This window comes from Poeciliopsis prolifica, unplaced genomic scaffold, assembly GCF_027474105.1.
Source record: "Poeciliopsis prolifica strain line A6 unplaced genomic scaffold, Auburn_PproV2 SCAFFOLD100, whole genome shotgun sequence".
NCBI lineage: Eukaryota > Metazoa > Chordata > Actinopteri > Cyprinodontiformes > Poeciliidae > Poeciliopsis > Poeciliopsis prolifica.
Window position 1 is genome coordinate 1,077,829 of NW_026562475.1, and position 15,241 is coordinate 1,093,069.

The window sequence follows — 15,241 nt, forward strand, 5'->3', positions numbered from 1 at the left end:
ACCTGCAAAACATGGAGGTTCTTTGACCTTTCTCTGCATGACAACCTGAACCTGGGATACATCAGATACACAACCAGACTGACCCACAGTACTCCCTGCAGTGTGTGTGGCTGTAGAACTGGGAGAAACTGTGATATGTGGCTGTATGCGTGAAATGATGCTGTCAGCCAGCTGATGTCCCATCTCTTGTAAAACAGATTTCATCTGTGCAGTTCCACATTCAGAACTGTCACTAGTAGGATTATGGACTCTAGCACTAGGAATTTCATCTAATGAGGGCATAAGACCACCAGGAGCAGGACTATCAACAGAAAAAGGAATGGGAGCAAGCACACCTCTTCCTCTTCCAAAACTAATGGGTGTGCTGAACCAAAAGTGGTTACTTTGATTAGACATTGTTCAGGGAGTTTAACAAGTGGAAAGATATTCAAAATCCAAAACACAATAGGAAATAAAATCATCAATTTGGAATAAACAAATAATAAACAAAATAAGTCAGAACAATTTGCATAGTATATTACTAATGCTCCATAAAGGTTTAAGTGTACAGCAACGTCTTTTCACTGTCCTGAAATGTTACTGTGAACATGAAACTATACACAATGTGAATAAATGTATTCAAAACCCGATGTGGCAGACAGGACGGTCACAGGTTCGACGAGCTTGATTGTAGTCCAAGGTCACGGCACCAATGTAACAGCTTCCCCTTTATGCCCGTGGCGTCATACACACAGAGGAGGCCAGTTGGTTGAATTTTCTGTAATAACTGTAATAAATGGTCAACACAAATTAGTACAGTGAGCTCCACTACTGGTCCATCAGCTCTCCGCATACACAGTAGAGCGCTCAACAGACTGCGTCACAAACAATCATTACAATCTGGCTTCACAACTATTTTTCTAACAAATGATCGTATAGTGATATTTGATTATTAATACTTCTTTAAAATTAATTTAACACAATCTGGTCTATTTCCTATAAATAAAAAAAAAAATAGACAGACAACAATCAAATTTAACTAATAAACTAATTAACAGTAACTTCTAACTGAAACAGGGAACAAAACAAACTGACAAGCTGGTAAATACAGCAAACCGACAATACAACAGACAAACCGACAACTCAACTGAAGAAAAACTGACAAACATAACTGACAAAATAATTTACTAATAAATAATATAATATAATTACCTGTAATAAATGGTCAACACAAATTAGTACAGTGAGCTCCACTACTGGTCCATCAGCTCTCCGCATACTCCAATAAAACTCCACGTCAGTCTTTGAGCACACCTACTATGACTATTCAGAAAAGAACTGGATTTGGTGACTTACCACAGTAGAGCGCTCAACAGACTGCGTGGAATTTACGGTTTAGCTTTGTATTTATAGGCAACCAGTAGGGGGCGCCAAAAACCATTCATCACATGGTAATTACAAACATATTTTAGCAAGAATTTCATCTTAATACCCGTTACATATATATATATATATATATATATATATATATATATATATATATATATATATATATATATATATATATTATATATATATATTATATATATATATATATATAATTTATATTATATATATATATATATATATATATATATATAATTTTATTTTATTCAATATCAATATTTGTCAAAGTTAATCTAATAAAAAAAAAACACAGTGACGTCAGTTCCAAAGCGCTATTGTGTCAGACTCATCTCCCGCTGAAGAGGATCCAGCGACATCAAGAGATTACGGAAAATCACGCGAGATAACTGGCTTGCACCTTGTTGGGTTTTTTCAAGGGCAGAGGGAGATTCCTGGCGTGCATCTACTTAATTTGAAGAAGGTAAGAGTCAATCTATTTTCATCTAAATCCATATAAAAATATGTAACTTAAAATTTCTCTACCATTTGCACCATTTTCTACTTGTTCCATACTTGTGTCACATTATTTCATGTTCTGTAGATTAAGTCGGTTAGGTTAAGGCAGATAGCTTTTTGTTTACATTTATCGCCGCACCATGTTAGGTACATTTTGTGCGAAAAAAGTCTGCAGAGCCATATGTAGTGTACAAAGCTGCTGCCAGTGACACAAATGGACCCCAGAAATGTCACAGTTTTGTTCCTCCTGAGCTCCCTGGAGGTTTAGAGGATTTTTAACACACGGATCTAACTCAGTCTATTTCTAACTATTTTAATTCTATTTCAGTATGTTACTATGGAGGTAAATGTAGATACACACTTTGGTACCTTTCTATCATCATCGAGATTCTTAATTAATTATGGTAATAAAAAGTCCTACATTTCAGTCGGTGAACCTGCAGAAAGCATTGCTTTCTGAGCTTTGTTAAATGTTCCTAAAATACCTGTTAGTTATGGATTTCTAGTATATTTTGTCAGGCTAAAACTCTCAATGGATTATCCATTATTACAGACTTGAGCTTTCTATTTTTTTTCTTTAAAATACATATTCCTCTGCTGTAAATGTTGTTTTTTTTTTGGACTCTTCTTTGTTGTCCCCAAATAATTGTAGCTCAGAAACAATATTGAAGTTCATTGGTTGAATTTTGAAATGTTGATGTTTTTTGTGTTGATTGTTTGTGCTCATTTTGACCTATGTTACTATTGCTTTCTACCATGTTCAATTCACAACTATTCTGTACATATGTGTTTGCATGTGTCCAGTGATTATATTCATGAGGCATTCAAGGGACTTGTACTAAAAGATACAACTCAGTTCAGTATGAATTGCATATTTTAATGGCTGAAAATATATCTGATCTCTTTCAGAACATCACCTGATCACCTGTCTGGAATCCACCTGCTTAAGTTCTGGTCAAGGGGATCATTGGCTATCAAGTTATAGATTTCAGTGGCTAATAGTAAGTTTTGCCAGATCTAAAGTGACTGAATGTAGTGTTAGAGAGCTTATAAAGCTAGAGTTCAGCTAAACATTTATTTGGCCAGTCTGTTTTATTTGTCTTTATTTGCGTGGGGATGTGGAAATGTAAGAAGTGTAGTCTCTCTCTGTCTCGTAGATATGACCTGTTAAAACATTTTACACTTAAACACCGGCATATGCGACGTTATCCATGCCCACACATAGACTGTCCATGTACTTGTAAGACATGGAATGCTTTGCATATTCATTAAAGTAGAAGGATATAGACTGTGTTGACCATTCTGTACTTTTCACATATTTCTTTGGTGATATATTCATGTCTTTATTTAAACCTCTAACGGCTTCATTTAGATGTTTAAATACGATGTTAAACTCCATTTTAGTCATGGCATAATGAAGGGATACTAACAATTTTAAATATCTTTCAAATAGACTGCAAGCCACTGATCACTTTTGTTGTGACTTCCTTTGAATGTAGCTATGTTTTCAAGTGTGTGAACCTATACTGCTGGAGTTTTGAGATTGTTCTCATTGTTTTTGATCTGCATATTTAGGAAGACACAGCTGAGGTCAGACGAGAGTGCATCCTCAAAGGTCTGTGTGTGTACCTAAATGAAGATCCAGAGAAGCTGGTGAGGGAGTACATGGTATGTTAAATTCTCTTTGTGTTTACAATAGAACTCCTAAGAGTTGTTAAAATACTTTCACCAACTAAGGTCCATGAGTGACTCAATCAATGTCAGTCTAATTTATTTATTTAATTACATGTGAATTGTCTCCCCCCCCAATACCCTTCCCTAACTCCCTTAGGACGTTGATGAATGTGCAGAAATGGCCAAAGCCGAGACTGTCCTCGGAATCGTTGTCATTTGAGCAGAGGGTGCAGAGGCTGCCGATCCTCATCTGGATGTTGGGATTGTCCTGGAGGAGGTGGAAGTTATGAACAGCTTGGGCAGTGTATCTTCTGCAAAAGTGATGCTGCTGGGACTAATCTACGCACTAAACTTGAGCTACCCTCAAGTTTAGTGCGTTCAGCACTCAACTTGCTCAGTAACTCAAGCATACCTTTGAAGTAATACAGAAAATAATAATGAAATTGGATGGAAAGAACTTATCAAAGAAAGCACACGTTCTCAATATGAAACTCGCCGCTCAGTTGAGTAAAGTTTCATATGGAAAATGAGTGTTTAAAGTCTGCAGTAGAAAATATTTATATTGTTACAGTTCTCTAAGTTGAGCAACTATACTGACATGTTTTATGTTGTAAAGAATTAGATGGAAAATGAAACTGTAACCTTTTTGTAGTTGTTTTTTTATTTCAATGTCCAACTCAGCTGTGTTTTGTGCTGTATAAAAAAACGATGTATAATAATTCTGAAAATACAATTGTGTTGTACCTTTCTAATTGTTGAGTGTTCTTCCTACACTTTCACCTAGTGCTATCTTAAAATGCTTGATTAACACTTGAAAATACAGTTAGGGCCAGAAATATTTGGACAGTAACACAATATTTGTGAGTTGGGCTCTGCATGCCACCGCATTGGATTTGAAATGAAACCTCTACAACAGAATTCAAGTGCAGATTGTAACGTTTAATTTAAAGGGTTGAACAAAAATATGTGATAGAAAATGTAGGAATTGTACACATTTGTTTACAAACACTCCACATTTTAGGAGCTCAAAAGTAATTGGACATATAAACATAACCCAAACAAAAAAGTTTTTTCTCAATATTTTGTTGCGAATCCTTTGGAGGCAATCACTGCCTTAAGTCTGGAACCCATGGACATCACCAAACGCTGGGTTTCCTCCTTCTTAATGCTTTGCCAGGCCTTTACAGCCGCAGCCTTCAGGTCTTGCTTGTTAGTGGGTCTTTCCGTCTGAAGTCTGGATTTGAGCAAGTGAAATGCATGCTCAATTGGGTTAAGATCTGGTGATTGACTTGGCCATTGCAGAATATTCCACCTTTTTGCTCTCGTGAACTCCTGGGTAGCTTTGGCTGTATGCTTGGGGTCACTATCCATCTGTACTGTGAAGCGCCGTCCGATCAACTTTGCAGCATTTGGCTGAATCTGGGCTGACAGTATATCCCGGTACACTTCAGAATTCATCCGGCTACTCTTGTCTGCTGTTATGTCATCAATAAACACAAGTGACCCAGTGCCATTGAAAGCCATGCATGCCCATGCCATCACGTTGCCTCCACCATGTTTTACAGAGGATGTGGTGTGCCTTGGATCATGTGCCGTTCCCTTTCTTCTCCAAACTTTTTTCTTCCCATCATTCTGGTACAGGTTGATCTTTGTCTCATCTGTCCATAGAATACTTTTCCAGAACTGGGCTGGCTTCTTGAGGTGTTTTTGGGCAAATTTAACTCTGGCCTGTCTACTTTTGGAATTGATGAATGGTTTGCATCTACAGGTGAACCCTTTGTATTTGCTTTCATGGAGTCTTCTCTTTACTGTTGACTTAGAGACAGACACACCTACTTCTCTGAGAGTGTTCTGGACCTCAGTTGATGTTGTGAACGGGTTCTTCTTCACCAAAGGAAGTATGCGGCGATCATCCACCACTGTTGTCTTCCGTGGACGCCCAGGCCTTTTTGAGTTCCCAAGCTCACCAGTCAATTCCTTTTTCCTCAGAATGTACCAGACTGTTGATTTTGCTACTCCAAGCATGTCTGCTATCTCTCTGATGGATTTTTTCTTTTTTTTCAGCCTCAGGATGTTCTGCTTCACCTCAATTGAGAGTTCCTTTGACCGCATGTTGTCTGGTCACAGCAACAGCTTCCAAATGCAAAACCACACACCTGGAAACAACCCCAGACCTTTTAACAACTTACTTGATTACAGGTTAACGAGGGAAAGGCCTTTTGAGTTACTTGCAGCCTTTGGAGTCCATTGTCCAATTACTTTTGGTCCCTTGAAAAAGAGGAGGCTCTGCATTACAGAGCTATGATTCCTAAACCCTTTCTCCGATTTGGATGTGGAAACTCTCATATTGCAGCTGGGAGTGTGCACTTTCAGCCCATATTATATATAAATTGTATTTCTGAACATATTTTTGTCAACAGCTAAAATAACAAAACCTGTGTCACTGTCCAAATATTTCTGGCCCTAACTGTATGTCTTTGAATTAACATCATGAAATAATGGAAAGGATTTCCACACGATTAACTAGCTGTCTTTTAGCATGAAGCATATTTGTTGAGCTAACTTGCTTTTAGTGAGTTGGACCTACTGAATCAGGTAGTGTGAAGGTACCACTGTAAAATAAGGTGGTTTCAACTAGATTTATATTCATCTTAATGAAGTTACATCAATGATTTGGTCCTAAACATTGCAGATTAGTTGGGCTGGCTGTATTGCATTACACTGGGTCACACTATAGTAACTGAGTTAAAGGAACCTTTAAAACATGTTGAGTCAACACATTTCATTTGAATTTGAATAACCTTAATGAATGGAGTTGAGCCAACTCATTTGATTTACAATCATCCATTGCATTACCATAATTCTGGTTAAGCCAACATATTTGGTTTAAATTAGAACAACCTTAATGAAATTTTTTTGGCCAACTCATTTAATTTATATAAGAATAACCACAATATATTATGTTGAGCCAACATGTTTGATTTAGAATCGCCCATTGAATAACCATAGTAACAAGTTAAGTCAACACATTTGCTTTACATTGGAATAATCTTAATAAATTAGGTTGACCTAACACATTTGCTTTAAATAAGAGTAACACAAGTACATGGTGCTGAAATAAAGCAAAGTAATCACGTGGAAATCCTTTCCATAATTTTTTTATGTTCATCCAATGACTTATTTTTTTCAGTGCACAGATGTAAAACTCATTAACTGTATTCGAACGAGGGGACTTCAGCTTGATCAATTTATTAAGTTTCTTGAAAAAGGACTTGCTGTGCCAGCAAGTTCCAATGTCCGCTGGTTAAGTTTGGGGAAAGTATGTCAATGAGTTTGGGAATTTAACAGCACATTATCTAATTTTTGGAGCTAATTGAGAAAGGTAATGATTTTCCTGAACTGAATGACACAGTCTGGCTTTTTTGATTTAAGCTTTTGCTGTGGACAAACTGACACATATGAACGAGCTGAATGTGAAGCTACAAGGGGAAGACCAGTTTGTGAATGAAATGTTCACAAATATCAGCAAATTCAAAGCCAAGCCTGCCCCGTTCTCAAAGCAAATGTCAAGCAAGTCATTCACTCATGTTCCAACACTGACTACACTGAAAGAGACCCATCAACACATGAAAAAATACAGAGAATCACTGGATGACTTGAATGGAGAATTTTGCTGTTGGTTCTCTGACTTAGGAAAAATTAACAAGTCACTTCAGCTGATACCATTTCCTTTCACCAAAGAATCAGAAACTGCACCTCAGGAGATGCAGTTGGAACTGACTCCTCTCCAGTGTGACTGTGTCTTAATGGAGAAGCTCAACTCTCCATACTGAATGGTTTTTATGCTTCATTAAGTACAGACAAATTTCCAAATATCCAGAAGATGGCAATTGGAAAGGAGTTGGTTCATGCTGGTGTTGTTTGGCTCTGCTTCAGTATGATGAACACACAAAAAGCACCCCACAGAGCTCAGCCACGTGATGAAAACCTCTGATCTGTTCTGAGAATTGCTACAACGAAACTTGCACCTGACTTCGATGCACTGGCAAAAAAGGCGATCAACAACACTGTTACTACTAAAAACTAAAACTAAGCACCTCTGATAACCATTTAGCTTCTACACAAATACGTCTGCAATTCAGTTTAGACTTTACATTACAGCTAAGAATTGTTGCATTAGTTTAGATTAGATAAATGTATATTTTTTACCCTTTGTAGAAGATTGTATAAATTGTGTTGTATAAATGTACAAGCTGCTGCTTGGACCTCTATCTGGCTGATTAAGTGTTTTTGACAAACTGTTACACTGAAAAAAATAAGTCATTGGATGAACATAAAAAAATTATGGAAAGGATTTCCACCTGATTACTTTGCTTTATTTCAGCACCATGTACTTGTGTTACTCTTATTTAAAGCAAATGTGTTAGGTCAACCTAATTTATTAAGATTATTCCAATGTAAAGCAAATGTGTTGGCTCCACTTGTTACAATGGTGATTCAATGGGTGATTCTAAATCAAACATGTTGGCTCAACGTAATATATTGTGGTTATTCTTATATAAATAAAATGAGTTGGCAAAACATAATTCATTAAGGTTGTTCTAATTTAAACCAAATATGTTGGCTTAACCAGAATTATGGTAAGGCAATGGATGATTGTAAATCAAATGAGTTGGCTCAACTCCATTCATTAAGGTTATTCAAATTCAAATGAAATGTGTTGGCTCAACATATTTTTTAAAGGTTCCTTTAACTCAGTTACTATAGCGTGACCCAGTGTAATGCAATACAGCCCGCCCAACTAATCTGCAATGTTTAGGACCAAATCATTGATGTAACTTCATTAAGATGAATGTAAATCTAGTTGAAACCACCTTATTTTACAGTGGTGCCTTCACACTACCTGATTCAGTAGGTCCAACTCACTAAAAGCAAGTTAGCTCAACAAATATGCTTCATGCTAAAAGACAGCTAGTTAATCGTGTGGAAATCCTTTCCATTATTTCATGACGTTAATTCAAAGACATATTTTCAAGCGTTAATCAAGCATTTTAAGATAGCACTAGGTGAAAGTGTAGGAAGAACACTCAACAATTAGAAAAGGTACAACACAATTGTATTTTCAGAATTGTTATACATCGTTTTTTTACACAGCACAAAACACAGCTGAGTTGGACATTGAAATAAAAAAACAACTACAAAAAGGTTACAGTTTCATTTCCCAGCCAATTCTTTACAACATAAAACATGTCATTATAGTTGCTCAACTTAGAGAACTGTAACAATATAAATCTTTTCTACTGCAGACTTTAAACACTCATTTTCCATATGAAACTACTCAACTTAGCGGCGAGTTTCATATTGAGAACTTGTGCTTTCTTTGATAAGTTCTTTCCATCCAATTTCATTATTATTTTCTGTATTACTTCAAAGGTATGCTTGAATTACTGAGCAAGTTGAGTGCTGAACGCACTAAACTTGAGGGTAGCTCAAGTTTAGTGCGTAGATTAGTCCCAGCAGCATCACTATTGCAGAAGATACACTGCCCAAGCTGTTCATAACTTCCACCTCCTCCAGGACAATCCCAACATCCAGATGTGCATCGGCACCCTCTGCTCGAATGACGATTCCGAGGACAGTCTCGGCTTTGGCCATTTCATTCATCAACGTCCTAAGGGCGTTAGGGAAGGGTATTGGGGGGGAGACAATTCACATGTAGTTAAATAAATAAATTAAGACTGACATTGATTGAGTCACTCATGGACCTTAGTTGGTGAAAGTATTTTAACAACTCTTAGGAGTTCTATTGTAAACACAAAGAGAATTTAACATACCATGTACTCCCTCACCAGCTTCTCTGGATCTTCATTTAGGTACACACACAGACCTTTGAGGATGCACTCTCGTCTGACCTCAGCAGTGTCTTCCTAAATATGCAGATCAAAAAACAATGAGAACAATCTCAAAACTCCAGCAGTTTAGGTTCACACACTTGAAAACATAGCTACATTCAAAGGAAGTCACAACAAAAGTGATCAGTGGCTTGCAGTCTATTTGAAAGATATTTAAAATTGTTAGTATCCCTTCATTATGCCATGACTAAAATGGAGTTTAACATCTTATTTAAACATCTAACTGAAGCTGTTAGAGGTTTAAATAAAGACATGAATATATCACCAAAGAAATATGTGAAAAGTACAGAATGGTCAACACAGTCTATATCCTTCTACTTAAATGAATATGCAAAGCATTCCATGTCTTACAAGTACATGGACAGTCTATGTGTGGGCATGGATAACGTCACATATGCCGGTGTTTAAGTGTAAAATGTTTTAACAGGTCATATCTACGAGACAGAGAGAGACTACACTCCTTACATTTCCACATCCCCACCCAAATAAAGACAAATAAAACAGACTGGCCAAATAAATGTTTAGCTGAACTCTAGCTTTATAAGCTCTCTAACACTACATTCAGTCACTTTAGATCTGGCAAAACTTACTATTAGCCACTGAAATCTATAACTTGATAGCTGATGAGCCCCTTGACCAGAACTTACGCAGGTGGATTACAGACAGGTGATGTTCTGAAAGAGATCAGATATATTTTCAGCCATTAAAATATGCAATTCATACTGAACTGAGTTGTATCTTTTAGTACAAGTCCCTTGGATGCCTCATGAATATAACCACTGGACACTTGTATGCAAGCACATATGTGCAGAACAATGGTGAATTGAACATGGTAGAAAGCAATAGTAACAAAGGTCAAAATGAGCACAAACAATCAACACAAAAAACATCAACATTTCAAAATTAAACCAATGAACTTCAATATTGTTTCTGAGCTACAATTATTTGGGGACAACAAAGAAGAGTCCAAAAAACCCCAACATCTTTACAGCAGAGGAATATGTATTTTAAAGAAAAAAATAGAAAGCTCAAGTCTGTAATAATGGATAATCCATTGAGAGTTTTAGCCTGACAAAATATACTAGAAATCCATAACTAACAGGTATTTAAGGAACATTTAACAAAGCTCAGAAAGCAATGCTTTCTGCAGGTTTCACCGACTGAAATGTAGGACTTTTTATTACCATAATTAATTAAGAATCTCGATGATGATAGAAAGGTACCAAAGTGTGTGTATCTACATTTACCTCCATAGTAACATTAATGAAATATAATTAAAATAGTTAGACTGATGTTAGATCAGTGTGTTAAAAATCCACTAAACCTCCAGGGAGCTCAGGAGGAGCAAAACTGTGACATTTCTGGGGTCCATTTGTGTCTCTGGCAGCAGCTTTGTACACTACATATGGCTCTGCAGACTAACATGGTGCGGCGATAAATGTAAACAAAAAGCTATCTGCCTTAACCTAACCGACTTAATCTACAGAACATGAAATAATGTGACACAAGTATGGAACAAGTAGAAAATGGTGCAAATGGTAGAGCAATTTTAAGTTACATATTTTTATATGGATTTAGATGAAAATAGTTTGACTCTTACCTTCTTCAAATTAAGTAGATGCACGCCAGGAATCTCCCCTCTGCCCTTGAAAAAACCCAACAAGGTGCAAGCCAGTTATCTCGCGTGATTTTCCGTAATCTCTTGATGTCGCTGGATCCTCTTCAGCGGGAGATGAGTCTGACACAATAGCGCTTTGGAACTGACGTCACTGTGTTTTTTTTTTATTAGATTAACTTTGACAAATATTGATATTGATTAAAATAAAAAAAACATATATATATATATATATATATATATATATATATATATATATATATTTTGGCACAGCCAAGATACTGCGCAGGGCCCTCAAGCTCCCAGGCCTCTGGTAGAGGCCTGGGAGCTTGAGGAATTAGATGTATTCAAGTTGAGATAACGTCATTCAATCACGTTAGTCCAGTTGAGAGAAAAAACCGATTGTCTCGCGTGTTCTCGCGTGATATCCCGTGATCTCACTCGTTGTCGTCACCACAATATCAGTCTAACTATAATGAATCATGTTAGCTCAACATGATTCAATTTTATAAATGTGAAGTCGTGGAATATCTTGTTTATCCAACATGATTTTATCACGTTTTCGCTTCAAACCCAACATTATTGTGTGAAAGGTACATGATATTTTTTTTGTTAATGTAATACGCCCGACGTTCTTTTTTTTTTCGGCGGAAGATCTAGCTGACGTAATTGAATCACGTTATCTCACCTTGAATACATTTTATTCCATTTGCGAGAAAAAACCGATTGTCTCGCGTATTCTCGCGTAAACTTGAGTGATATCGCGTGATCTCACTCGTGGTCTTCAGCATAGGATCAGTCTGACTATAATGAATCATGTTCACTCAACATGATTCAATTTTATAAACGTTGAAGTTGTGGAATATCTTGTTTATGCAACATGATTGTATCATGTTTTTGGCTCAAACATGCAATTATTTAGTTAACAGTACATGATATTCTTTTGTTAATGTGATAACCCCTGAGGTTCCTTTTTTACAGTGTATCTTCAGGATTGTCTTGTTTAACAAGGACATAGTAAATGTTCATCTTCACAATGTGCTGAACCCTTGGAGGAGCTGTTATCCATGGTTGGAGTGTGTGTTTGTTAGCACGCTATAACCCAGGTGTGTTCCCGACCCGCCGCCACTCCAACCCAACTCTGTGCCAATGTTGCCGGTTGTCTGAACTTTAAATCTACCGAGGCGGCGAGTTTATTTTCTCTGCTTTGAAGGCCATATTTATCGTTTTCAATTATCTGGGATCCATAAAAGCTGACCCCTGCTCCACGCCGCGCTGTCTGAGCCACTGGAGAGGGGCAAGGACCAAATGAAAGTCCACACTGTGCTCTGTATGCTAAAGATTATCTGATTATGGGGCGGGGACGGCTGCTTTTATCTGGCGAATAAACACGTTTTTCACCCTTGAATGAACCAAGCTTTAAACATTGCTAGACAAAAATAAATAAATAAATAAATAAAACAATAAAATCCAAATAAATCCCTTGAATCACTCCCGGCTCTTGTAATCTTAGCCCCCTTTCTTCAAAAAGTGATAACGTTAATGCACTTTTGATGTTAGTTGTAAATTAATAAGTGCCTGGATATTAAACTCTAATTATCCTGTCATAAGATGTGTGCTGGCCTGAGGGCAAAGCCGACAACAGCTCCCTCTGAGCGCCGAGTGCAGCAGCCTAATCTCCCTCTGTCTGCCATTTAAAACTGCTGCAGTGGAAACAAAATGATGCCATCTGGTAAGGAACGGACTCCCACCCACTCTCAGCATTAAACATAATCTCTGTTTTATGTCCATGGTCTACATTTGTGATTATGAAGTTGAGTGTAATGGGTGTTACCTGATTCGACATGTTTTTTCTGGCTTGCTTGGGGACTAATAGTAGCAACTGCATATAGCTGAAATGATAGGATTGCTTTGCAGAGGTGGGCATAAAGTGCGTATTTAGAGAAGAGCATCATCAATTTAAACACATGGAAGAGACCGTCACAAACTTATGATGGGATGTTAGATGAGTTGTTTCTCCTATATAGGTTGTATAATTAAATTGTACTTAATATATTGATGACTGCGACAAAACCTACTTTTTTTCCCAGTGTAGTGACTGGAACTTGAAGTCGGCTGCATGGCTTGTGTGTTTTTAGTGTTTTTGGTAAAACATAATGCTTGTATTTCCACCCTTTGCAGGAACTGTTATCCCACACACTTTGCAGATTAGATATTTCTCCTGTTCTGATTATTCAAAAACCAAATGGGTCTGAATGACCCAACTGTCTCTGAAGACCACTGTGGGTCTGTGCAGTCCAGCAGGGGTCAAACTACTCATCAGTGCTTTTTTAAAAGATGTTTTTGTGTGGTTCAGTATAGTGACGTCTGACAGGACAACCATGGTTTCCCCTGCTGCCACATCTGCAGGTTAAACGTAAACCAGGTCCTGATAACCACCCCTGCCCTCTTAACAAGCTCTTCCTTTGGGCTCTCCACTGCGCTGAGTCCTGCTTCTTTTGTTTTGTTTTGATCAACAAGCATTACCACTGTTAGACTGTGGATCTTTATCATAGGCCAAATTTCTATCATTTCTACTTCATACCATACATAGGGTGCCTTGCCATTTAGGAAATATTCCAGCTTTCTCAACTCTAATATCTCATCTGTAGAGGGAGTTAAAGAATAAGATGATAAAAGGAGGCCAAGATGAATTGTCAAATAGAAGTGAAGATATGCTAAAAGCTGAACAAAAATAATAATGTGTTGGCTGCTCTAATGCCAATAAATATTGACTATTAAAAAGTGCCTAAATCATTTTTGACAGGCTATTTTTTCAACTAAAATAAACACACTTCTTGGTTAATTATAAATATTGTCAAATCTACATATAGTAGGGATATGAATAATTTTTTAGCTCAACTACATATTTTGTCACTATTTTACACTTTTCTCTTGAAAGTATCTTTTTTGTACCTCACAATCAATTTAAGCTGTTAAGTAATGGAACAGAAAACTCAGGACATTAACATCAGGGAACAACCCATGTTCATCTCCACACCTCAATATGCAATGAAAGACATTAATCACCTTCGCGTTATTATTTTTGTTGTCGTCAAGCTAGGACTGAGAGCAATCATGCAGCTGTGGTGACTTATCCAGCTCCCTCATCTCAAATGCTTTAAAAACTAATATTTTTTTAAAAAAGTAAGCACATCAGATGAATCTGATCAGAGGCTTACAACTGGGATCTGGCAGAATGTTTCTGAAAACAGGATGAGTGAAATGTCAAAACACTCATGGTATTTTGATGTCCTGCAGTGAGGACAGGCTCAACACACTACACTTAACTCTAAAAAAGACAGAAATCAATAAAAAACAGGCTGAAGATCAGTTAGTCTGATTTATTGTCATGTCTGACACAGAACATGCTTCGTTCCTGAATGGCTAGGTGTTTCCATGGTGTCTAAACACCATGGAAGCCTTCAGGCTTCTGGAATTTTTACCCAAGGATGAACCAGACGTTTGTGTCTTTTGTACAACTGTGGTTGGCAAGTTAGTCACCATTATTTCAACTGAACAATGTCGTTATTATGGTAAGGTTAATAAATCAGTCCAAATGACAGAGGAAAGAAAACTCATGAGACAAGCTTCTGTTCATACCAGACTTTACACTAGAGACACATCCACCTCATTGGACTCAATAAGATTGGTTGAATTCATCGACTCTTGGAGACAGACTCGGAACTCCACCAGTTCCTTGTTTTTATGAGTCCTCTCTTAGTTCTGGTAATATCAGCTTTTGACCGAAGCCAAAAGACATAGTCCACTAAAAAAATATGTTCATTTTTCAGTGGCAAGTTCAGAAGGTGTGTTTATGTTTGCCATTTGTAGCATCAATCTGAAATGCTTTTCATGAATTTTCTTTTGAAAGACATTTACAGCCGAGGTGTGGCGAGTCCATCTGGGTCTGTCCTTTTCATATTTAAATGTAATTGATGAAATGCTTCTTCAGAGTTTTGTTAATGGAGTAGCAGCACTTGGTGACTGTGTAGCCTTTTCAACCTGAGGGTGAAACATCACCATATAGATTTGTCGCGTTTAAGTTCTTCTCTCATTATGTACAAGCGACAAACCACTTTGGTAGCATCCTGTTGTTTACATCTTTTATCACGTTTAA

General features: G+C 37.2%; 2 long non-coding RNA genes across 3 annotated transcripts; one reads left to right on the forward strand and one right to left on the reverse strand.

Moving 5' to 3' along the window:
* The first annotated feature begins 1,688 nt into the window (after window positions 1-1,688).
* On the forward strand, window positions 1,689-4,303 carry LOC129353978 (uncharacterized). The gene is made up of 4 exons (XR_008605106.1): window positions 1,689-1,846; window positions 2,791-2,882; window positions 3,457-3,549; window positions 3,713-4,303. It is a non-coding gene; the product is annotated as an uncharacterized LOC129353978 (long non-coding RNA).
* Window positions 4,304-8,649: 4,346 nt separating this feature from the next.
* Window positions 8,650-11,241, reverse strand: LOC129353975 (uncharacterized). 2 transcript variants are annotated; one of them, XR_008605105.1, is made up of 4 exons: window positions 11,068-11,241; window positions 10,115-10,141; window positions 9,390-9,482; window positions 8,650-9,226 (listed from the first exon to the last, which is right to left on the reverse strand). It is a non-coding gene; the product is annotated as an uncharacterized LOC129353975 (long non-coding RNA). The 2 variants fall into 2 exon arrangements; XR_008605104.1 differs by having other exon boundaries at window positions 10,058-10,141.
* Window positions 11,242-15,241: the final 4,000 nt, after the last annotated feature.